General features: G+C 36.0%; 1 long non-coding RNA gene and 1 other non-coding gene across 2 annotated transcripts in view; one reads left to right on the top strand and one right to left on the bottom strand.

The window, feature by feature from the left end:
- The window catches only part of LOC140699334 (uncharacterized), a 40213-nt gene extending 17847 nt beyond the window's left edge, over window positions 1-22366 (top strand). The window contains exons 2-3 of the long non-coding RNA XR_012077414.1: window positions 13299-13375; window positions 22069-22366. This is a non-coding gene — a long non-coding RNA (uncharacterized lncRNA). The remainder of the gene's footprint in view (window positions 1-13298; window positions 13376-22068) is intronic.
- Window positions 22367-23731: 1365 nt separating this feature from the next.
- LOC116282455 (U6 spliceosomal RNA) lies at window positions 23732-23835 on the bottom strand. The gene has a single exon (XR_004191975.1). It is a non-coding gene; the product is annotated as a U6 spliceosomal RNA (small nuclear RNA).
- Window positions 23836-24499: the final 664 nt, after the last annotated feature.

The following is a 24499-nucleotide window of genomic DNA, read 5'->3' as shown; positions in this document are numbered from 1 at the left end:
GCTAGATATTTGAGTAATTTCCAAGAAGTAGAAATATAAAACCTAGAATGGCCACTTGTGTGATGAGGCTGAGGTGAAGGCATGAGATAAAATTTCTATAATTTTACAATTTGCACAAATTCTTAGAAACTCCACAGAAGTATGTGAAGAAATGGACCTCAATGGGTCCTATAATTAATATCTAAGGCATATGTTATGATTGTCTTTCAGAGACCAGGTCTTGAGGAGAGAGCTGGGTTGGTGCTACTGGTAATCTCCAGAAGGTTTGGGGCCTTGTCACTGTCTTTGGACATTTGGTCTGTTTTGCCCCCAGATAGTTTTTAGAATCATCCCCAGGAAATGTCCAATGTGCATATAAAGCTGTGCATATAAGGTCATCTAGGCTCCAAGATGTGACTTTGAGGCCAGATGACAGGATCTGACCATGATATGGGGAAGGTGGTCCAGCAAGCTTATGCTTAAAGACATGTGACATATCTGGCAGAGCATTTTGGCTTTTGGATTAAAGGATTCTTCATTTTAACATGATTACAAAACAAACCATTAACATTTCTGGTATTTCTTTTTACCAAGGAAGATGAACCACACACAGCTCCTTAGCCCATCCCTCAGGCACATCCTTTCCCTGAGCTTTACCCCATTACTGTGGCTCACATCCTTCCTCTATCTGTAGGTGAGTCTTGAGTGTGGTGAGACTAAGTGATGGAGCGGAACCAGTGATAGTGTGTAACTTGAGGATAAGGAGATGCTACTTACCTTATTTAGTAACAAAATATAGAGATGTCTGTTGAAAAAACAACATGCTAATAGAAAGTAGCATTTTTACATTTTTATTACAGCCAAATGGACAGCATTAAGGTGCCCTGCTTCTTGCGAAACATCTTGAGGTTAAACAAATGCAGTGTTCAGAATCTGCACTTTGTGAGACAACAAAAGCCAGTATTCAGGCAACATCCCCTCCCCCATACCACCTGCCTTTAGGAGTCTTAGCAGGGCTATCAAAGACACCTCCCTTTTCTCTGCCCAAATTTGAATGAATGGAAATATAGACACTGAAATCTATCTGTTTTCATATGGAAAAATGCTAGCTCTGGGGGTTGTGAATTAAATGTGCAGACACATGGTTTTTAAATTTATGCCTGAGTGAATCAGACTTACCCACGCAGGCACTGGTGGAGCTGGACAACCTCAGGCCTATCTCCAGGCAGACACAGGTGGCTCACCTCATGCAGAATAGGAAACAAGCTTGACCTAAGGACAGGCTGCTCTGAGAACATGAGGAAAAAGTTATACTACCCTAACACTACACAAAAGAAAGCTGGAGTGGCCATATTCATATCAGACAAAGCAAGTGTCAGGTTAAAGAATATTACCAGGGGTAAAGAAGGTCTTTTATAATTAGAAAGGGGTCAATTCATCAAGAGGATATAACAGTCCTAAACATTTATGCACCTTATAGAGTTTTAAATTAAATTTAAAAACTGATAGAACTGAAAGAAAAAATAGGCACATCTACAATTATAGTTGGGGATTACAACACTCATCTCTCAATAATTGAGAGAACAAGTAGACTGAAAATCAGTAAGGATATAAAACAGGAGTCAGCACACTATGGCATTTGGTCCAAGTCCAGATCATGGTGAGTCATATACAGCCACACTCATTTAAGTTTTGTCCCGATACAACTGCAGGTTCGAGTAGTTGTGACAGGGAATGTATGGTCCTCAAAACAAAATACAGTCTGACCTTTTACAGAAAAAATTTATAAACTCTAGACCTCTGATATAGAAGACTTGACAACATTATCAACCAATTTGTCACAACTGATGTTTTTAGAACACTCCATAGTATAGAAACACACATTCTTTTCAAGTGTGCATGGAACATCGACCAAGATACACATTTGGGCCGTAAAACAAGTATCAATAATTTTTTTAGAAATTCAAGTATGCAAAATATATTCTCTGACATTAATGGAAGTAAACTTGAGATCAGTAACAGAAGGATCTCTGGGAAATTCCCAAATAGTTGAAAACTGAAGAACTCAGTTCAGATATCTCATGAATCAAAGAAGAAATTAAAAGGAAAATTACAATGTATTTTGAATTAAATTCATTCAAAAAACACACAAAATTATAGGCTGCTGCTAGCATAGTACTTAGGAGACTATATATTGCACAAAATGCCTATCTTTATAGGAAATTAAATAATAGAAATTAAAATTTAGTAGAAATTTTAAAAGGTCTTAAATCAGTGACCTCAGCTTTTATAGTAAAGAGCTAGGGGGAAAAAAAGCAACAAATCAAACCTAAATTAAGCAGAAAGAAAGAAACAACAGAGCAGAAATAAAGTAGAAAATCAAAAAACAACCAAAGAAAATTCAGTGAAAGCTTGTTATTTCAGAAAATCAATAGAATTGATGAAGCTCTCACCCAATTTTTAAGGAAAAAAAAAAAGACAAATTACCCATGTTAGAAATGAGAGACAAGACCTCACTACAGATTTTAATTAAAAGATAGTAAGGGAGTATTAGGAACAACTTTACACCTGTAAATTTGACAACTTAGATAAAATGCACAAATTCCTTGAAAGGTACAAACTGCCACAACTTAAGAAAAATCTGAATATTCCTGAATCAATTAAAAATTAAATTTGTAGTTTAAACCTTTCCCACAAAGAAAACTTCAGGCTCAGGTGGCTAAACTAGTGAATTCTATCATTTAAGGAAGAAATAATACCAGTTCTACATAAGGTCTTCCAGGAAACTGAAGAGGAGGGAATACTTCTTAACTCATTCTACAACACGAGTCCTACACTGATACCAAAACCAGACAAAAATATTAAAAGGAAAAAAAAAACTATGGACTACTATCTTTCATGAACATAAATGCAAAAATTCTGAAGGTTAACAAATTAAATACAATGATATCTAAAAAAAAATACATTTGACCAAGTGAAGTTTATCCCAAAAACTCAAGGTTGATTTAAGATTCAAAAATCAATCCATGTAAGTTGCCATATTGACAAACTAAAAAAGAAAATTATATGATCATCTCCATAGATGCAGAAAAAGCATTTGACAGAATTCAATATAAATTCCTATTTGAAAAATCTTAGCAGATTAGAAATAGAAGAGAATTTCCCCAACCTTATAAAAGGAAATTACGACAATTTACAGCTAACATCACACTGAATGGTAAAATTAAATGCTTCCTCACTGAAACCAGGAACAAGTCAAAGATACCCACTTCACTTCTTTACAACACTATTGGAGGTTGTAGCCTGACCAGTAAGGAAAGAGAAAGAAGTAAAAAGCATCTAGATTGGAAGAGGATTAAAACTATTAATTCACAGATGATATGATCATATTTGTAGAAAATCTAACAGAATCTAGAGCTACTGAAACTAATAAGTTTTACAAGGTTGTGGGATACAAGATGAATATGTAAGAATCAATTATATTTCTATAAACTGGCAATGAACAACTATAAATTGTATTTACTGAACAATACTATTTACAACAGCATCAAAATATAAAATACTTAGGGTTAAGTCTGATAAAGATGTATGACTGTACATTAAAAACTACATCACTGAGAGAAATTAAAGACAAATGAAGAAATACACCTTGTTCATAGGTCACAAGTCATAATATTGTTGAGGTAAATTTTTCTGCAATTGATCTGTAAATGAAATGCAAACATAATAAAATCCCCACCAGGCTCTTTTGGGTTTTCTTAGAAATTGACCAGCTGATTCTAATATCTGTATGGAAATGTGAAGAATCTAGAATAGCCAAAACAATTTTGAAAAAGAACAAAGTTGGACAACTAACACTAGATGATTTCAAAACTTACTATAAAGATATAATAATCAAGAAAATGTAGTATCAACATAAAGATAGACATCTAGGTCAGTGCAATAGAGCTGGAAGTCTAGAAATAGATCCATAAATATATGGACAACTAATTTTTGACAAAGATGAAAAGACAATGGAGAAAGGATAGTGTTTTCAACAGATTGTATTATTATTAAGTATTATGTATCACATTTAATCCTCATAAAAAGTCTGTAAGGTAGGAGTTGTTACTTTTCCCATTTTCTGATGAGGAAACTGAGGTCAAGCTAACTTGCCCAGTCTTTCAAATAAGAAGTGATGGAAGTGGTTATGAACTCTGATTCTGGAATCCATGCTCTTAATCATTCCACTATATGTCATAATGTGCTCTCCAGGAAAACAAAAAACCAGATGTCCACAGTTCTGAAAAATAACCCAGGAAACCATTCTCAAGACATCTAATTATTAAGTAAATTAACAGTTTTAAAATTATGAAGATGAAGATTTTAAATAACTTTTCCACACTCTGGAAGCACCAACATACTTCAGTCATTCATTCACTAAGTATTTACTGAGTGTAAAGTACAAGACATGCTTCTTTACACATCAGTAACTGCTTACATACCAACAATTGATATGTGACCATCAGGTTATAGAGATTTTCTATTAGAAACAGAACTTTTAAATTTGTTATAGGCTGTTTTCTGCACTTCAGAGTAATAAAATGGCATTTCTTTGTTTTAAAAAAATTTTTATTTTCAACCTTAAATTGGCTTTCTCTCATTCTTTCAATTACTTCTGAGCTTTGACTATATAAGATCGCATAAGATATATGCCTAATATAATAAAACATAATTCTGGCTAAGCCACAGGGAAGAATTCTTTATGTCCAACACACTGGCCATTATCACAGCTTTGTGCTCAGTTGAAAAAGTATTAATATTGAATTTAGTATGTCAGAAACAGAGCTTGAGGTCTTGAAGGTGAGCATATTTCACAAACTAAATAGCTAAAACCCAGTATCTGTTTAACTTTAACTTTCTAAAACCCTGTTCTATGTATCTACAGAGTAAAATACAAGTTTTTTTAACCAACCTCTACTCTAACCAACTCACCAGATTAACTAATGATCACTACAAAACACACTAATTGATGACTAAAGCATGCTTAGATACTTGCAAATAAAGACAACTCTGCAATATGCACTTCTGATTAAGTTGTCTGTACTGAAAATCAATTGTATTTTCCCCCAAATCTATTTATGTTGGTTCTATTGTTCCTTATTATGTAATTTAATCGTGTTACATAACCCATATAAGTACAAAAAGAGAATAGTTCAGTATTTGAACTTTCTTTGAATTGAGTAAGATAAGTATAAAATTTTAGAAGTTTTTCATAAAATTATGGATTCTGAAAGAATTCTATACTCATCAAACAGCTTTGCAGATGTCTTTAAATTCCTTGAAGAACTCACTTTAAGGATAACAAAGCTTGAAAAGTAGATGAAGAATTTTAAGTGTGGTTTTGCAAGAAAGATGACAGGAAACCCCATAGGCAAAGACACATAGGCCAAGATGAGGCCATGATTGCATAAAAGATTAACCAAAGAGTGTGTGTTTATACATACTACATTGAAATAAAATAGTGAAAGCATATGCATGTATTAACTCCTCACTCTAACTTTTAAATTTCACGTACAAACTACTAGTTTTAAGCTCATAGAATAAGAACATTTCTACTTAATTGGTGCTCCCTGGGCCAATTCTAGATCAAATTGTAAGTTAGGAGAATTTTTTCTTTCCCCTTAGAATCATGTTTCATTTGTCTGGCCTGCTTCACTCTCCAACTCTGCACCCTCAATCAGTACCTTTTTGGTCTAATTTGTGGTTTTAAAACTAGATTAAGAATCAGAATTATCTGCGGAGCTTTAGAAATACAGATTTCTCCAGAAGCCAGTTTCCAAAGGTATGTTGTAGATGCAAGGTCAGGCCCAGAGATCTGCTATTTATAAAGCTTTCTAGATGATTCTCATTATCAGCCAGTTAGTTGCCCAGCTGCACTGAAAAATAAATGACAAAGAGTAGCTTTAAAAATTACTTGATGGGACAAAATGACATAAGAGTTGTCGATGTACGCAGTTGACATTTCATCATAAAATTTTAGTGGTTTCAAAAAAAAACTGCATGGAGAAGGGGGGAAAAGAGTCTGGAAAGAAAAAATAAGGCTCTTAGTCTCACATTTTAAGATGATGCTCGATAAAAAAGTGAATTTTCTTTAACTTTAATACAAAAAATTGAAAGGACAATTTTTTAAAAAAAAACTTTAAACAGCAATAGAACCCTCCCTTCTCATGGAATCTCATGTGAAAAGAAAATACGCAAAACAGAACAAAGAGCACTGCTATGGCTGGTGCTGGAGCGAGGGAGAGTCCTGTCCTTTGATATCCCCCTCTTCCCTGTTGGAGGCCCCTAAACAACTTCTTGGACTGCCTAGAGAATCACAGGCAACATTTTGAAAACCACTGGCATATCCAAACCCCACAGAGAACTGCAAGTTCCCTCAGCATGAAAGGGTAGATCTCATCATCCTATAGAAACACCCTTGACCCAAAGGCAGCTCTCAGAGTGGTGCCATCAGAACAGCCACACCGCCCCTACTCAAGGCTTGGTGTAAAGATTTGCTACTCCTGCTTGCTACTGTCTCCTCACTCCATAACAAGCTCATGGCTTCTGTTATTGAGGACTTCTGCTCAGGGGTTCTGTGCACTGCTTTTTCCTCTGTACCACCTCTCCTATATCTCTTGGTGTCTCTCACATGCAGAATCCCAAAGAATCTGATGTGTGTTGCCCAGTAAGCATTCAGTATAGTGTGTCTTTTGAGGGCAGAGCTCTTGTGTCAAGCTATCTTATATCTTATGATATAGCTTATAGATAACTGAGTATCTGAGTCAGTTGCCACTCCCTAGAATACTTTTTTAATGGTGCCAGGGTTATGAGGTCATATGGAACCACTTTAACCTGCGTTTTTTCAGAAGTGGGTTGTAAGTGGCAAGTCCTCAGATTATCATGACAGTACATTGGGGCATCAGAATCAATCAATAAATACAAATTTAAACCATAATATGTAACAAATAATTATAATAAATTTGCAAGTCTAAACTTAGCTTATATTAATAAAATGACCAAATTTGAGTGAAAGGGTAAAGATGGGAGGAAATGCATAAAAGTAAAATTGTGAGTTTTTGAATGGATAGAGATTTCCCCCATTTAAATCACCATTGCAATATGAACAGCTTTTTAAATATGTATTCATTTAAAAAGAGGAATCCCTCTTCATTTATTTCTGCTCTTTCTTACATTAGTAAAATCCAACTATTTTTGAAATGAAAAAAGATTGCGAACATACATTATGAAATATGAAGAATCTTGGGACTAACTGACCACTTCAGTGATTATGAAGACTGTAAACTATTTTAAAAAGCAGATTTTTCACTATTCTTCATTAAGGTCTGATTGCCTCTCCCATTAGCATTTGGCTCTTTTATTATTATGATTGTGAAATACTGTAGATGTTACCACTAATGGATAAAGAAAGTTGACATGGTTATCTTGATTAACTCATCAATAATCATTTGGAATAATTTTTCTTCATTCAGTGAATGGATCACTCACATGCCCTGTAATAATTGTGTACATTGAGGTGCAGGAAATTAGCATAAAAATTACCTACCTTGGAGAGCTAGTTTCCACTTCTAATACCACTAAAAGTTACTTCAGACTAACATTTGAAGGCTTTATCAAATGAGTGAGAAAAAGAAATAATTCCTTAGCTATTTTCCCCATAATGCCATTATTAATACAGCCTTTCACTTTGAGGGTTCCACACTTAAAAATTAAGGACAAGATTAGAAATGAAACAGCACTTCTAAATACTCTGTCTTACTTTATTTTTGATAAGGGGAAAAGAAAATATCAAGCAGCTCTTATAAAATAGTATAATAAGATTTCTCTATAAAGAGAAATCACACAAGGAAATTATTCCACACTCTTCTTCCACTGATGAAGAAGAAAGAAAATGGTAGCTTTTCAATTCTAATTCTTAGAATGGAATTGAAATTTTAAGTAAATTTTACATAGTTTAAGCATCATGTCTGATCTACTGCAAGAATAACTTAGAAATGCAAACCTTGGTTATAGAGGTTTCTTATAGATCATCTGATCTAGTACAGAACAAAAAACTGAGAAACTGTGATTTACCCAAAGTCATTTGTTAAGTAAACGGCAAAATGGGACCTCTCACTCAGATCTTCTGACTGAAGTCTAATAATTGCTTTTTTTAAATCACGAGACATCATTACCACCAAATATCTTGGATATGGCATGAATCCAGACATGAAGATAGTATGAAAAAGTGGCTAGGAGACATAGGGAGAGACTTCCAGATTATCTTTCCCTCCATGGCACTCTCTCCTTAGCTCAGGAATGTATTGTTTCTGGCTGGTCTCCGTTCTTTATCAAGAACTTAGACAATGACTTCAGCTATTGTCTTATCTCATCAAGGTGATGACACTATGAGTCCATTTGTTTTCAGGTATAGTTGAGCATATCGATACTGACTGACACAATCTATAGGATTTGATTTCTGATTATCCTGCCAGTCAGGGTTTACCTCAGCTGATTGAAGTAAATGATAACCAGTTCAAGGTCACTGATGCAGTTCCTCCACAGACAGGCAAAATTTTGTTCCATGACCACAAACTAGACCTTGAACTTCCACTAGGCATCTCACAAAAAGATTCCCTGGTTTATAAGGTGGGGAGGATGTGACCGGGTCAGTGACTTACAAGCAACTTGGCACTACATGGCAATTGGTACTGATCCAGGTGATGGATATATATCTGTATACAACTAGATACTGATACCTATGGGATTTTCCACATTGCTGAGACTTTGGGAGAGGTGATGATTAACAGAAATATAATGGGAGCGACACATGTAATTTTAAATTTGTTCATTACTGCATAAAAAAAAGTAAAAGAGAAATAGATGAAATTAATTTCAATGATAAATTTTATTTAACCCAGTATGTCCAAAGTATTATAATTTCAACATGTACACAACATAAAAATCATTAATGAGATATTTTACATTCATGTATTCATGCTGTCTTCAACATCTAGTATGGATTTTATATTTACAGAACAGCTCAGTGAATATATAAAATTTACAGTTAAAAGTAGATTCCTGTACCTAAGTTGTTCCAAAGGCACTTAAAAGCTGTCCAACAATTTAATCAATTATCCAAAAATCATTTCCTTTAATATTTGTACCCACATTGATAAAAGTGATTCTTTTTTATTTTTTTTGTTTGTTTGTTTTTCTTCCTTTTATTCTTTTTTTTTAACATTTTTATTGATTCATAATCATTTTACAGTGTTGTGTCAAATTCCAGTGTTCAGCCCAATTTTTCAGTCATACATGGACATATACACACTCATTGTCACATTTTTTTCTCTGTGATTTATCATAACATTTTGTGTATATTTCCCTGTGCTATAAAAGTGGTTCTTTTTTAAAGAAGATTTGATTTGACTTTGAAGTATCACTTTCAAAACTACACCTGTCTGAGGCACTATGAAATGCCACATCTTTTTATTCTCAGTTGGGAAAAGGATAATTTGTGAGCCTTGGGATGTTCCCTAACTAGATTCGTTTTTCTTTCTGACGTAGAAACTTTTGCCCTAGATGGGTTGGCAGGGGAGCTGGCAGTCAGAGATTCCCCACCTGCCTTGCCTGCAGTTAAGTTGCTACTCTAGTGTGAGGCACAGTGGACAAAAGGGAGCAGTGGGCAGACCCACCCCTGTGGACCTCTGTGCTGGGACCCACACGGTATTTGACTTGGTCACCTGATCTCAGGTAGTCAGGGATGTCATGACTTGGAAGGGCTTGGAAATGGTAGAAATAAATCAGTATGCCTGTTATGGAGGGAGTGAAATGGAAAAGGTGAAACAAAACCCAAGAAAAACCCTACATCTGTCCAAGTTTAAATAAATAACACTCTCTCCTGTGTCCACTCAGGATTATTAACATCAAATTCTAAAAAGCATTTAATAAACTGAAATACAACTTTAAATTTATCAATATCAACAAAGTGTACAAATTTTCTTTGTACTTCTGGCAGCCGATTTTCATGAAAATAATCATACTGATTCAGGTTATTTAAAATGTGTAAAATCATTATTAATTTGTATTATGAAAAGTTCTCATTTCAATATAAACTGTTCTAATCTGTCTAGCTAGGTCACAAATAAGTTTTCCTTATTCTTGGAGCTTCAAATTTAGCTCATTCATATACATTGTAATACCAGGGAGAAAATGTAAATCCCACTGTCATTTTTATCTCTGATTACTGAATACTTGGAAAGCATTCCTTTTTTCCCAAAACAATGAAGAGTTAATACAGTAGATCTATAAAACTCTTCCACAACTCAACCAATGATCATTGGCAAAGAACACAAGAGTCCTTAAAGTCATTGTCTTCTATTTCTTTCAATAGTTCCATAAACCTCTGGTGATCCATAGCATTTGCACATACATGTTAAAGGATTTTAACAGCTATATCCGTAACACTGTCATAGAGTCTACCTTAGCAAACTGAGCATGTGTATTTTCAATATATATCACATGTGTCATATAAGGAAAACATTAGTCACTTGCTTTAAAATTCCAGTAAATTTGAGTTTTTTACCTAATGCAGTTGGAATACCATCCACTATGATAAAGAGTAATTTTTTTTCCAAATCTTCCTGAAACTCCTCTTTGACCGATGTATAAGAGTCAAAAATATGTACATCATGCGTTTGATTTTAGGTCACAAATTGACTTTTTTTTTTTTTTGAGAAAACCCAAACTGAAGAATTTATTTGGCAATGTCTCTTGAGTAGCATGGTATATAAAGCTAAGGAAAAATACTTGCAATTTTTCAAATTTTGAATCAAATGATCTTATTGTTAGAAAGGTCATGTTTGGGTAATTGGTGCCTTAACTGTACTTCTTTCACTTCTTGTAAAATATCTTTTTTAGTCTTTTGCTTATAGTTTTCTGTCAAAACTCCCATAACTTAATAATTTCTTTTACCATCTCTCCATTGTGTGTGTGTGTGTGTGTGTGTGTGTGTGTGTATGTGTATGTATGTATGTTAGAATGTGTTCAAGAATCCAGATTTAAGGCTGGCCAAAGTTAAAGCTCAGGTATGCTTAAAAATCAACTTAAAATAATCTATAGGACATTAAATTGTAATATCAGGTGACTCCTCTCATCAAGTTTTTTGACTGTTAAGAGAAAACTTATCAAATTCACTACATTTTGCTGAAAATATCTCAACGTTTTATTATTTTAAAAATAATTTTTACACAAACAACTTTTTCACTTTGCTTTGTCATAGCAAATTGCAAATGTCATTCACTGTGAAATATGCACCATATTTCATTCAATCTCTTTTTTCCCTTGCTTCACTGTTGTACTACTTCTACATCTACATTCAGTTCCCCACCAATACTATACCTCGGTTTTAAATTTAAAATTCAGTCACACCTATTTTCACCTGGAAAATTTATTTAGTTATAATTAAAATAGTAAGCATTTCAATTTATGAGTATCACTGTAACTAGCTATCTGAGTATAATATTCAAATAAACATGTTACTATGTTGCATCAATGCATAGAAAAAAATAATTTGAACTGAATCAATCTGTTGACATCAGCTACTTAATTTGTTTATGTGTAACACTAGAAAGGACACAAGTGCCCAACACATCTACTGTAACACAGTGTTTGACATGGTGCAGCAGTTCAAGTGGAATACAGTCCTACGAAAACCACAAAGTTGTATTTTAGGAAAAGTATTTTACACTGCTTCATTTTTAAAATTAAAACTAATAAAAATTAAACAAACTTAAAAATTCACTTCCTCAGTCATCCTAGCCATATGTGGCTGGTGGCTATCATATTGGACAGCACAATTGTAGAGCTTTGTGGACTGTATCCAGTTTGAGAACTTACCCATGTTTGTTGTTTTTATTCGTCTGAACAAATTCAAATTTCAAGTTAACTTTTAGAAGCTTTTTCTCATGGACTGTGCTGATGCTACCACTTGTTGAGGATTAGGAAGTAATTGAAATAATAGACATAACATTCAGGCTTTCACAGCAGAAGCAGAAAGGAATAACAAAACATTTATACTCTCGCCTGTGCTTTCAATTTTTAGAACATTCAGAATTGGTTATATCTTCTTTAAAATCTGTAGGGGAAAAAAACAGGAAAAAGATTTTGTTAAATGTAAGAATCTTTTCATTTGTTAAATTAGTACAAATCTTTTTATTATTCTGTAGTTACCACTCCTAGCTATTTCTAATTCACTTGTCCTTTCTTGTAGGAAGATAATTTAATAATCATTTTTATACTTAGGTCCGTCTAAGGAACTAAGCAGTCCCCATTCCTGGCATTTTAAAATCACCAGACAAACAAAACACAAGTCAAAAAATATTTAAGTAGATTTGTCCACAGTGACATAACTGTTCTGTGTATATAATCAGATTTTGAATATTACAAGTATAACATGTCATTTCCCAATATTTGACCCCTTTTATGAGAATAACTGGGAAAGCCAAAGCAAAAACGAATTGTTAAAAATGACTAAGTTCCCAAAGTTCCACGTGGGTTCCTGACCTCCTAGAAACACAGTATGATCTCCACATTGAAGAAAATTCTCTCCGCTGGGAACCAACTCATGTTGAGCACCTCAGTTCTTGGCCTCCTTGGTTTGCCTCCTTCTCTCTACTCCAGGAGAGGTCCTCTTCTTTTCTCTTCACTCTCCTTCATACAGAAGAATAGATTAATATCTTCTGATATCTCATAGACTGATACTTATGTGAACTTTATCTCATGACTGGAACAAGTTTCTTAGCCAAAGGACCCTGCTACCATTTTAATAAAGGCTTCAGAAATTAGTTACTGAGGACATAAATAGATAATAAAGGGTGATAAAGATATCACATCATTTGACAACAGGATGCTAGCCCTCAAGGAAGTCGTGGACCAGTTAAAACAGAAGACACACTCTGACCTGTCTTAGGAAAACTTACCTATGAACAAGCACAAAATAGTGTGCAGAATGGACTGGATTTTCAGAATGCTGAGGGAGACAAAAGTGGGATGGGATCAGTACAAAAAACTTTAACTGGGAAATCGAAGCCAGCCTTAGGAAACAGGTGATGTTAACTCCATGTCCGTCTCCTCTGGTTGCTGACTGCCCAACTCTGTCAGATGAATAATTCCCCTGAGTTGAAGCTCCAAATGCTGCTATTACATTGGAAATATTAATAGATAAGGTAACATATTAAGTTGTTTTCAGCCTTTTATTACCACCAATTTAATTACTTATTTTATTATTGGATTATTAGATTAGTTGGCCAGTCATCGATCTGGTTCTGAGGAAATGGAACCCAAGTGGAAGAATTTTGGCAGCAAGGAGAGTGAGGTAAGAACATGGGTCACTGGTCTACAGGGCGCTCAGACTGGAAGAGCAAAGAGACAGAAAGACAGCTCAGAACTCAGAGCAGAGGGAAAGCCAAAAGACCAACAATGCTTGTTGAGGAGCCCTGGAAGGCGAGACCATCAATTGGTGGGTAAAGAAGGGCGGAACGGAAAAGCATGCCCCAGCCTGCTGGAGGCATTTGGAGTTCACAGGGCCGCTCATTCGCCACCCCAATTAAAGACTCTCTGCTCCCTGCTTGGCCTTGCTGTGGTTTTCCCAGACAGAAGTGGCTTTGTTATTGGGTGATCACCGGGTCCTGGAAGCAGCTGTGACTGTGTGGACTTCCTGGTTGCAGCCTTTCTCTTTTGAATGCCTCTCTGGGACCTCTTGGTCCCAAGCCTTTTATCTCCCGTGTTTCATCTGATTCTCATTGAGTATATTCTGTAATTTGCTTTGTCAACTGCCGCTCCCAAGGAATCATTCCCTCTTGATCTTTCACTCTTCAATCCCTTTTTTTGTTCTAAAATGTAGTTTTTAATTTTTTTTAGCTTAAACATTTATCAAAGTTCTAAAGTCAAAGAATCTAAAGTGTTTATCACTAAAAAGAGCAGTTCCTTTCCTTTCTCACCTCACCCACATGCAACTACATCTTTTAGCGATTTTTTTTCTCATTTATCCCAAATTGTTATGTAACATAAATGTGCAGTTACCTCTTAATTCATCAACTGTGGACATTATCTATTGACTTCTTATGGTAGAGGAAGATTTAGCTCTCTCCCATATCCTTCGCCTCCCTCATCTTTCCAGGTAGTTACATCATAATGTTTGGGTTGATCCATTTTGAGTATTTTAGCTATTATGACTAGGCAATTACTGTTTGCTACTAAGCCATATATTATACTGTGCTTATATTCTTGGTATAACTTTTTGTCTTTCCTGGAGTTAATAATTACTTTCTTTTTTATTTCATTTGCTCAGTTAAACAATATGACTTGCTTGGTGAATTTTGCATGTCCTTCTTGGGCAAGGACCATATTGAGCTGCTTTTTCTCTTTTCAGTTGTGGTACACATGCTTCCAAATAAGTGTTTTCATGTTGCTTTGAATCTTGATGACTATTTCACTTTAATTCAAAACCCCATAAAGCTATAGGTCCTATATAATGATAAAAATTACCCCAGATCCCAGGACCAACACCAAGCCCTACACATAACTGATGCCCTATAAATAGTCCCAGTTTGGTGTGTTGTCCATGATTTTGTGCTGTATTCAACTCCTGCCAATACCTTTGCATATTCTGTAGTAAAACAAATTTCATTCACCAAGGTTGGACATAATGAGCCATGATTCACACACATCATGTGAAGTAGAACCAGCATTTTACACTGACTCTAAAACGTATTTCTCAAGATACACTGTATCTCTAGCAACTGGAGATAAGGCCTATGGAAACCCCATCTTTCTGGAAGATAATTTTAAATTTAGAAATAAACAAGTGGTGTCTTAGAACCTTCAGGGGAAAAGAACTTGTTACAAAGCCTGGGCCCTCATTCAGTGCTTGTTGGATCTTATTTGATACACAATTCGAGGACACATGATTATTTCACAATCTTAAGCAACTTAGAAGTAGCAGCAAGCTAAAAAGGTGTATTAATAAAGGTAGACCCAAGAGCAGCAGGAGAAGGAAAGTTAGCTTGACCTTAAGGCAAGAATAACAACTCAAAATCAGCACTGCATTTATCTGGTATCAAGATAGATATTTATAATTATGATTTATGCCTCATTCAAAAGGCATTTTAGACATGTTTCTTTCTCAAATTTGATGTGCTGGTACTTGATAGAGTCAGCTAGTATTATCTAGAAAATTCACTCTTGATTTTGTCATATAAACAAGATAAAGTTCCATTTGACCTGAACTCAGGCAATAGCAAACCTCTCTGACCTGGGAAAGCCCTTATTTCTTATAGGATATATTTCTCAAAAACATTACTTAAAGGCTCATAAAAAGTAAAGTTGAGTAAAATCACAGAGATTTGTTTTACTCCATGTCAACAAAACCTGCAATAAAAATTTTCAATAGTTTTATTTTCTCTTGAAGTTTCATGTAATGAATAAGAAAGTCTACAATTTTAGCAGTTTGTGAAATAATCAGAAGAGACCTCCAGTTAGGGAAAGCTGATGACTATAGTTTATATCCCTCTTCCTAACCCTAAAACCAGGAACCTGGGAGCTGAGAAGGCTCCATTGGAACCAGGCTGGAATTTGAGAGTCACAGCCTCATGAATTGGCCACTAAGATTGGGTTGAAAGTGCTCCACTTGAGAAATTTCATCTAGAATGAAATGCAGAGAAAAGCTTTGCTTTCCCTAAAGAGCATACATTTTTCCCCTTCTAGTCTGAATTGAAAAATATGTACATGTGATTATTTAAATCATATCTTTTTCTCACTCTTTTCTGTGAGCTCCATGGTGCAGAAAATGTGTCTGCTTCTCTGTCCATTATAGCCTCAGAACCTAGCACAGTGCCTGGCATGTAATAGACATTTAATAAGCATCTATTGAATTAATGCTATTGAATGATACTCCTTTTTCATGTGGTCACCTGGAACCTCTGGGCTGAATTTATAACTTATCCACTACTGTGTTACTAGGTTGAATGGTGTTCAGATCTGTACTTTTTTCACCCTCCTTACTTCCTATTTTAATATTAATGTTCCCTGAAACATATTTTTATTTTTATCTGATTGTTTTATTGCATGTTTTCCTGCTGTGGGCCATCTTAAATCAGTTGTTGAACAGAGTATAAAAATATTTAGGTTATAATGAAAAATGAGTTATCTGCTACTACCAGTAAAAACATCTGATACATTTAATATTCACTTTACCTAATTTCTCCTAGATTAAAATACTGAGAAGAAAGTGAGGTTTTCCTTGGAACTTGTACCCACTTATTCTAACAGTAACCAACATTTACTGAATATCAGTCTATTCCAGATACCTCACTTGCGCTAACTCATTTAATCCTTACAACTGCCCTCAAATACTGATAATGTTTCTCAAAGGAGGAAAGATCATAGGGATGAAGTGTTACTAACATTGGGTCATTCTCTGATTTATCAATCAGGAATTAAGCAGTCCATAACACAGGATAGCAATAGTCCATTACAATAGTGGCTTGAATAAAAGTTTATCTTTCTTATGCAACAAAAATTCCACTGGAGGGCATTTCAGAGTTGGCACAGAAATCCCACAGTGCCATTGGACTCCTCTCTTTCCATTCAGCCATCCTTTGTATCTCTTCATGCTGGTTGCTTCATGGTCCAAGATGACAGCACTATTTCTGTCATCACATTTGCAGTCCAGTAGGAAGAAAGGAAAAGGCAAAAGGCAAAAATGTTTGCTAGCCAAATGTGTCTCCTTTAACAAGAAAACAATAGGTTTTCCTAGATGCCTCACTTAGTAACTTTCACTTATATCTCATTGGCCAGAATGAGGTCACATGGCTATTCCTTTCACATATATGGGAAGGTGGGAAATGTAGTGTTTTCAGGCAAGGAGCATTGCTATCCCAAATGGAATTGAAGTCCTACGTGTAGGCCATCATCTGTGTCTGTAATGTTCTCAATGTATGGGTAAGCAATACTAACATATCTTGGAAATTAAAAGAACATCAGACTTTATAGAAATAATAGAATTGGGCCTACTTTTATTCCAGTGTTATTTTAGCATAAAAAAATTTTTGACCTTCATTGTACTACATGTCTAAATTCAATTTCCCACATATGATCATATTTGTTATAATGATTTTTTTATGCACTAAAACATCACCAGATACTCTGTACTGACAATTCCTGACAGTGGTCTCGCAAATACCCTCATGCAGAAAGGTTTAAAATTCATTAGTGTATTTAAACTCTCACATACACACGAAGACCTCCCCACAAAAACAAAACAAACAAAAAAAAAAACACCCAACGAAAAAAGTAGTGTTAAGCAGTCAAGAATCAAGTAAGTAAAGAATATTTAGTGATAATCAGGATTAATTCTGAGGAGGATGATACTGTTGGGGTTTTAGAAAGAATAAACAACTGACACAATGAAATATTTGCAGTATTTGTTTCACTTTATGTGAAGGGAGTTGTTTTCCCAAAAAGATGTGATATCTGCTATTTAATATCAAATATAATTCTTATAATTACAATGGGGAGGAAATCTTCTAACACTGTGGTTTAAATTAAGTGTATCTCCTTTATCCAAACCCCTCTTTAGCTAGATAGGGGAGCTAAAACTCCTACAACTTCTAAAAGATTGGAATGTAAGAGTGGGTTTTGGAAGATGAAAGATGTTTTGGGGAGTATCTTCATGATGTGCAATAATATTCTCCACATAATACAACTAAATAAAATTTACTGATATTAACAAATACTTTTTAAATGGTCAGAACTGGACAGCTGAAATTAAGGCAGTGGGTCTCTTAGAGGATGTTAATTACATTTTGCTTTTCATTTTAGCTTCTTTAGGTTTGGTTGGTTTTTACAAGTGTGGTTTGAGGGAGAACTCAAGGTATCTGTTTTCTGTGAGGAAGCACTACTGTGCTTTTACCACACCCCAGTTAGGATGCGTTCTCTCCCTTCTCTGCCGTGTTGGAAACCTGTCTTCTTCATGGCTGCACCTTCAAAGTCATCCCTGATGCCCTCTGTCCACCCCTCTCTCCTTCCCTGTAATCTGATTGAATTCATTGTATTATTTCTGTATATCATGACCTTATAATTTATCATATAAACTAGGACTATTTCGAGAGTGAAAGAAGACACTACAAAATATTATGCCAGTTCAACAGAAGCCAATTGGGAATATCCCAGGCAATCCAGGTGCATGGTCACCGTACTTAATTGATCCAGGGGCCTCTGACATCTGTGAGGGAAACATTCCTGTAACTGTCAAGAGGTCAAAATCATGAAAGTAGGTTCGGATTCCTGGCTGTCTCCTAAATCCTAATTGTATTTAGACACATAGCTGTCACCTACAGTCATGTCTGGACAGTGTAAGAAAACTGCCTTTTTGAGTTTTGTCTCTCATTTGAGGGCTATTTCTTCACTAAGAAACAGTGCCTTTAAAGACTTCCCATGACAGGAGATAGGGAAAGATGCTATGCTGTCTGCTGAGTTCACAAACCAGCTAAGTGGTGGTACCATCTCAGCAGCCTCAGCAGACATACAGTTAAAATTCCTACCTCAGCAAAGTGCCAAATTGATAAGCCATGATCCTCCTTGACATGTCTTACAAGTTAAAGCATGAACATTGATTATACAGTAATTATACATTGTCTGGACCTTCTTTAAAATTCAAGACTCCATGGTTTCAATGAAATTCTTGTTCAAGTATTTGAGTTTCTGTGGAGCTGTTTTTTAAGAAAAGCTGTAGACTAGTCTACAGGAATTCTAGTAGCCCATTTCCCCAGAGAGATTGAGTGGCTTTTTTCTATCTATACATTAATATTTAAGAGTATTTATGCTTTTTTTTTTTTGGATTCCACACACAAGTTATAGCAATCTTGTGTTTTTATCATCTTTAATCACCTTCAGTCATTGGTATAGTGCCAGTCAAGATATCAGTTGAAGCAACTGACTTTGAAGTGGGTTAGCCAAAGACTTCAGGTAGTCATTCTGGCTCTAGATTCTCAAGGCTCTCCTCCTGTACTAAATTAGATTATCAGGAAAGTATATGTCTAACTTCCCTCAGAAATAGTAAGAACAACAGTATAATACTGTGCCTTCATTTTGTTGTTGTTGTTACTATAAGAAATGGTCATTCCAAGACTGAAATTTCAATAAAATTCAGTTGAAGATGCTACTTGTATGATTCAGTGCTTTTCATAGAAAGATCTATGTGAGAATTCTTCTGCTAATATAGTACTAGAAAGATTTTATCCTTTATAACATACTTACATATGTCCTTTCATTAGTTAGTGAATGCTACATGACCCTTCACATTTTTCTGGCTGTCAAAAAGCTCAGAGATAAGTTTTATACATCATAATCAGTAATGCTCTTTTTTTTTTAAGCTCAAGGTAAATTCCATTCTTTAATCTTTGTCTCAGTCATTTTACTGGATCTATGCTATCTTCTGTTAGTAGTCTCAGATACTCTTATATTATCTAATAGTCTTTTAGATAGTATAAATGTTAAATAAATAAATATATAAGGTTTCTCATTTTTAATTATCTGCTTGTATGTATATTTTCTTCCAGCAAGTCAGTTTCTTAGAGACAGGAACTCACCTTTTCTCACCTGCTACATCCTTTCTGTGGCTGTCACAGGGTCCTGTAGGCAGTCAGGGCTCAATAAGTAATTAGTGATTAATGGTATCAAATCTAATTAATTCAGCCAAAATAGAAGTTTTGTGATCTAACTTTTTTTTAAAAAACTACTTGTAAAGGTAAGCTACTATATTAATAAATCTTAAGACTGAAAACAAACACATGAAATTATGTTTAACATCAAAACAATAAAAAAATACAAATCAAACTATTAAACTACTGTTCTTGAACAGTATCATTAGCAAAGATTTCTTTTAATGATAAGCTGCTGGCAAGCATCTTGACAAATAAATGGAATTCTAATCAGTAGAGGTGAGAATGAACAACCTTTCTAGAAGAAAATTTGGCAATAAGAGTAAAAAACTTCCAAGATGCTTATATCTTTGATACTGCAATTGTATTTATCCTATGAAACAAGAGATGTGCCAAAAAACAAATCATGTTTAAGGATCTTTTCATAGTATAACTTACAATAGTAACAAAATTATAAATAACTGTCAAACAATAGAAGAGTGAAAATTGGTACAAATGTTACAATTTGGCAACATTTACAGATAACCCTCTATCTAGCAATCCTTTTTCTAGGAATTTACCTAAAAACAATATGTGAAGTAGCATATATAAAAGGATATTATGTCAGCATTATTAAAAATTTCAGTTGTATGGAACTGGATAAGTGAAACTTAGAACCTTTATGTGGTGGAATACTAGGCAGCTATTAACTTGGTGTTATAGAAGAAAATTTATTGAGATAGAAAAAGTAACACAGTAATTCTCTGAGGTATAAATACAATTTACAAAACAGCATTTATGGGATGTAAGCACTTTTTAAAATAGAAACTGTTAACACTTAGGTATGCCAGTGTGCTTGTATGTACTTTTCAAATTGTCTGCAGTGAACAAGTAGTACTTTTTTAAAATCAGAAAACCTAGCCAAGTCTGCATTTATGATTTTAATGTATCAGCCTAGAAGCAGCAGCTGACAATAAAATGGCAGACCCTTCAGAGGAAAGCTGTTCTCTAGGTATGAGTCAGGCACTTTACAGAGTCATCTGAATAATACCAGGAAGCTGGGGCTACTGAGACAGAAGGCTTCCATTATCCCAGGGCCTACACACCAATCCGTGTTTGCCAGCCCTAATCACTAGAGTTCGACACATCATTCATGGTGTATCCATCAGAGAGTCTCGTAAGCTAGCAAAAGGCTCTCTCCAGAAAAGAGCTCTGGGACTGAGGCAAGAGGATGCAGGAGAAAATGGCCTTACCATGTTCTCAGAGTGGGTGCTGCACCCCAGTAAGTGGGCCTCCACCTTACAAAAAAGGTGTAAGACATAGTGTTTTGCTTTCTGGCTTATTTTGCAAATTAGATGCACAAAACAGTACTAAGAGGTCTGAAAAGAGCTAATGTTGCTGGCCAAGTCTCAAATCTAATCCTTTATTCAATTTAATGTTACTGAGCACTGTAACAGTGCAGGGACCTATGCTAAATGATGTGGAGTATACAGGAGGCATACTAACATGCAGGAAGCATCCGCTAGAAGAAGGCCAAGCTTGAACTTCTCATTCTTGATCGCATGCATCCTACCAGTCACCCTGGGTGTTAACGTGATCCTCTTCTAACAGATGAAATAGAGGCACAGAACAGAAGTAGAATTTGCCTAAGTCCAAATACTAACTGGGGAAGCTAAAATCTGAACTCCATGTTTTCACCACTATTTATCAATGTACCAGTATCTAACTTAGAGGTTTACAAGTCATGCATCCAAATATCTTTAAAAAGAAGAAGAAGAAAAAAGGAAATGTCCTGTAAGTTCATTTCAAACCTCTAGTGGAAGGCGAAGGAAAGAGAGCGCCTCTTCCAGAATTGCTGGAGGAAAGTCTTCACAAAAGGGAACAGCAGCACATAAACCAGATCGTGGAATTTCCTTAAGATTCCGACAGGATGGCAGCAAAGATGTACCAGTAGTTCCCAACAGCAAGAGCAAAGGCACAGAAGTCGGACCCAGAGGCTGTGCCTGAGAAATGGCGACGGCCGTGGGGTGCCAGGAGGCTGAGCCAAGCCTTAGAGAGGCCTGAATTTATCCTGTGGAAATTTTTGAGTAGAGAACAGCACAATCACAACTATGCTTTAGAATGTTTACTTAGAAATATTTGGTCCAGTTGGTGTTCCCCCCACCCCTACCTTTTAAGTTCATAAGGAAATTTTGATCTTTGAAGAGCAAATAATGGCCATCTTGAAAAGTCAGGATTTGTGCGTGTGTGTGTGTTCTTTTTTAATTTGTAGTATGTAGATTTCCTTAGCTAGGTTCTTAACTACAATGTAAATTTGACTGTTTAAGAACTCACTGTCTGATCCTCACGTATTCGTCTTTCATTGTAGGCCAATGTTATTTTCCCATTCGGCAAATTACTTCAGTACAGCAAATGTGGATTGGTTGCTAAGATACTGCAATCAGCTCAGCTTGGTTAATGAAGAATATGGATATTGATGAATGAGTGGGTCCATCAGCGTCCCCCTTAGGGGCTGTGTCATTGTAACCTCACCATTCATTGAAATCAGCTCAAGTAGATGCATGTTTTAGGGTGGGAAGCCAGCCTAACTGACCCAAACCAGCAGAGACTAAATTTGGAAACCGAAAAAACAATTCGACATGAACATAAAGAGCTAGAAAGGTGAATATGGCCTGCTTTCTTTTTTGTTGTAATTCTTCAGTGCTACCTGACAATCAGTTGAATTTAATATAACCCCCTGGGAAGCACATTTTCTTTTTAAGCAGGAAACAGTAAAATGTCAGAAGAACATAAAAGGCAGCTTACACCTGGAAGAGGAAAGACAGGTATGCTTCTAGAAAGAACACCTGAGTTGAACCCTGAGAATTAAGCAGTTGGCACTGCTTATCTGTTAACTTTTCTTTATTCCCAGCAAAGAACTGCAGCTTAGGAACATGTTGAAAGTCCTCACTCAACTTTCCAAAGGAGATTATGAGCACCACTGCTAAAAATGAAAGTCAAGTAGCAGTAGAAGGTGCAATGACCAGTTTTGATCAAGACCCAAGAAACAGGACAAGTGACTGTTCCTCTCTGTCCCGTCTACCTCCCCCTGACCCACTCCCAAGCTGAGATCGCACCACCTCACACCTGAATCCCTTCACAGTCGCTGCTCATCCACCATTCCCGACTGTGATGACTCCCTACTTCCTACTGCTCTGGATTTTCAAGCAGTATCCCAAAGAGCACTTGAGTATGGTGAACAAGTCTCAAGGGTAGACCAGGGGTCATGCCATTGAGAGGTGTGTTCTACACCCACTCCTCCACTCAGAAGTCATCATATTCATCTATTTTGTTCACTGAGCTTCCACTTAAGATTTCTTTAAGAGAAAAGGCTTTCATCACCAAAAGAAGTTTGAGAACCATTGTTGTACATCACTGCAAGCCTGAATTCACATGTTTCATCATCTGGCCCACTGGCTTCACCAGCCTCGTTTCCAAACCTCTCTCCTGCCCATTGTTTCTCAGTATATTCATTCTCTTCCACGCTGCCTCCAAGTCATAAAGAACTGTTAGGACATTTCTTTGACTCTTGGCCGTATCTTTCTTGCATCCATTTCTGATGTACTTTTCATCTCTGTAAGTCTTATCTGCCCAGTGGACTAAAGGCTTGGGGTGAGGTGGGGACCCCACCTGCAGAGACATTCAGCACTCACTCACACATGGGATCCTCACTCATGGCTCCTTCCTACCTCCCTGCTGTTGGTGACACGTTCCTTCACCCAGTTCAGCTGCCCATTCAAGACACTGAGCCCTCTTTTTCTTTTTTTTCTTTCTTTCTTGTGTGTGTGTATGTGTGTGTGTGTGGTGTTCGGTGGTTTTTTTTTTTTTTTTTGAAGTATAGTTGATTTACAATACTGTGTTACTGTGTTAGTTTCTGGTGTACATCATAGTGATTCAGCTGCACATATATATTCCTTTTCATATTCTTTTCATTATAGATTATTACAAGTTATTGAATATAGTTCTCTGTGCTATATAGTAGGACCTTGTTTAAAAATACGGCACGTTTCATAGATTTGCATGTCATCCTTGTGCAGGGGCCACGCTCATCTCTGTATAGTTGAAATTTTAGCATATGTGCTGCCGAAGTGAGCACTGAACCTGTCTTTCTTGAAGCTCACCTCCTGCCTCTCTCAATCATTTCTGAGGCTCCAGTCTGTTCTGACCTCCCCTCCTCAGGACTAATGCACATCTAGGCAGTACTCCATGATTTAGCTTGTAATCATAACCTGCCTTGAATTGTTCTCCAGTTGTTTCAGGTGTTATATTTGTCTCCTGCGACTGAGCTGCAAGCTCACTGAGGCAATGGACTGATCTTAGAGTTTTCAGTAAAAGCAGATGTCATGTTTGCTTTTGGCAAACTACACTCAAAGGTCGTTGGATGAGTCAACTCCTCCTTAATTCCAACTGAAGATAATTTTGTCTGTCTGTTTTGAAAAGCCAACCCCACCTTCATGTTCAGTGCTGCAAATAACTGTTATAAAAGTCATGACCATGTATATAAAACAGTATGTTTTAAAATGAGAGCCACAGCACTCTTAACCCAGTTTCCATCCTGATGAGGTTTTTGTAGTTGCAAATAACAGAAACATAGTCGCACCAGGCAAACACATAGCAGGGATGCTTGTGTGGATTCAGGGGAGCACACAGAATCCACAAACAGCAGATGAAGTGATGTTTGGTCCTTCCCAGAACCACAAGTGTGAAGTAGAAATTGACCACACTGCCTCACTCCCCCGAGATCGCAAAGTCGGCCTTTC

Source organism: Vicugna pacos, chromosome 11 (assembly GCF_048564905.1).
Source record: "Vicugna pacos chromosome 11, VicPac4, whole genome shotgun sequence".
In the NCBI taxonomy this organism is placed as follows: domain Eukaryota; kingdom Metazoa; phylum Chordata; class Mammalia; order Artiodactyla; family Camelidae; genus Vicugna; species Vicugna pacos.
This window is presented reverse-complemented; position numbering and strand designations above follow the sequence as displayed.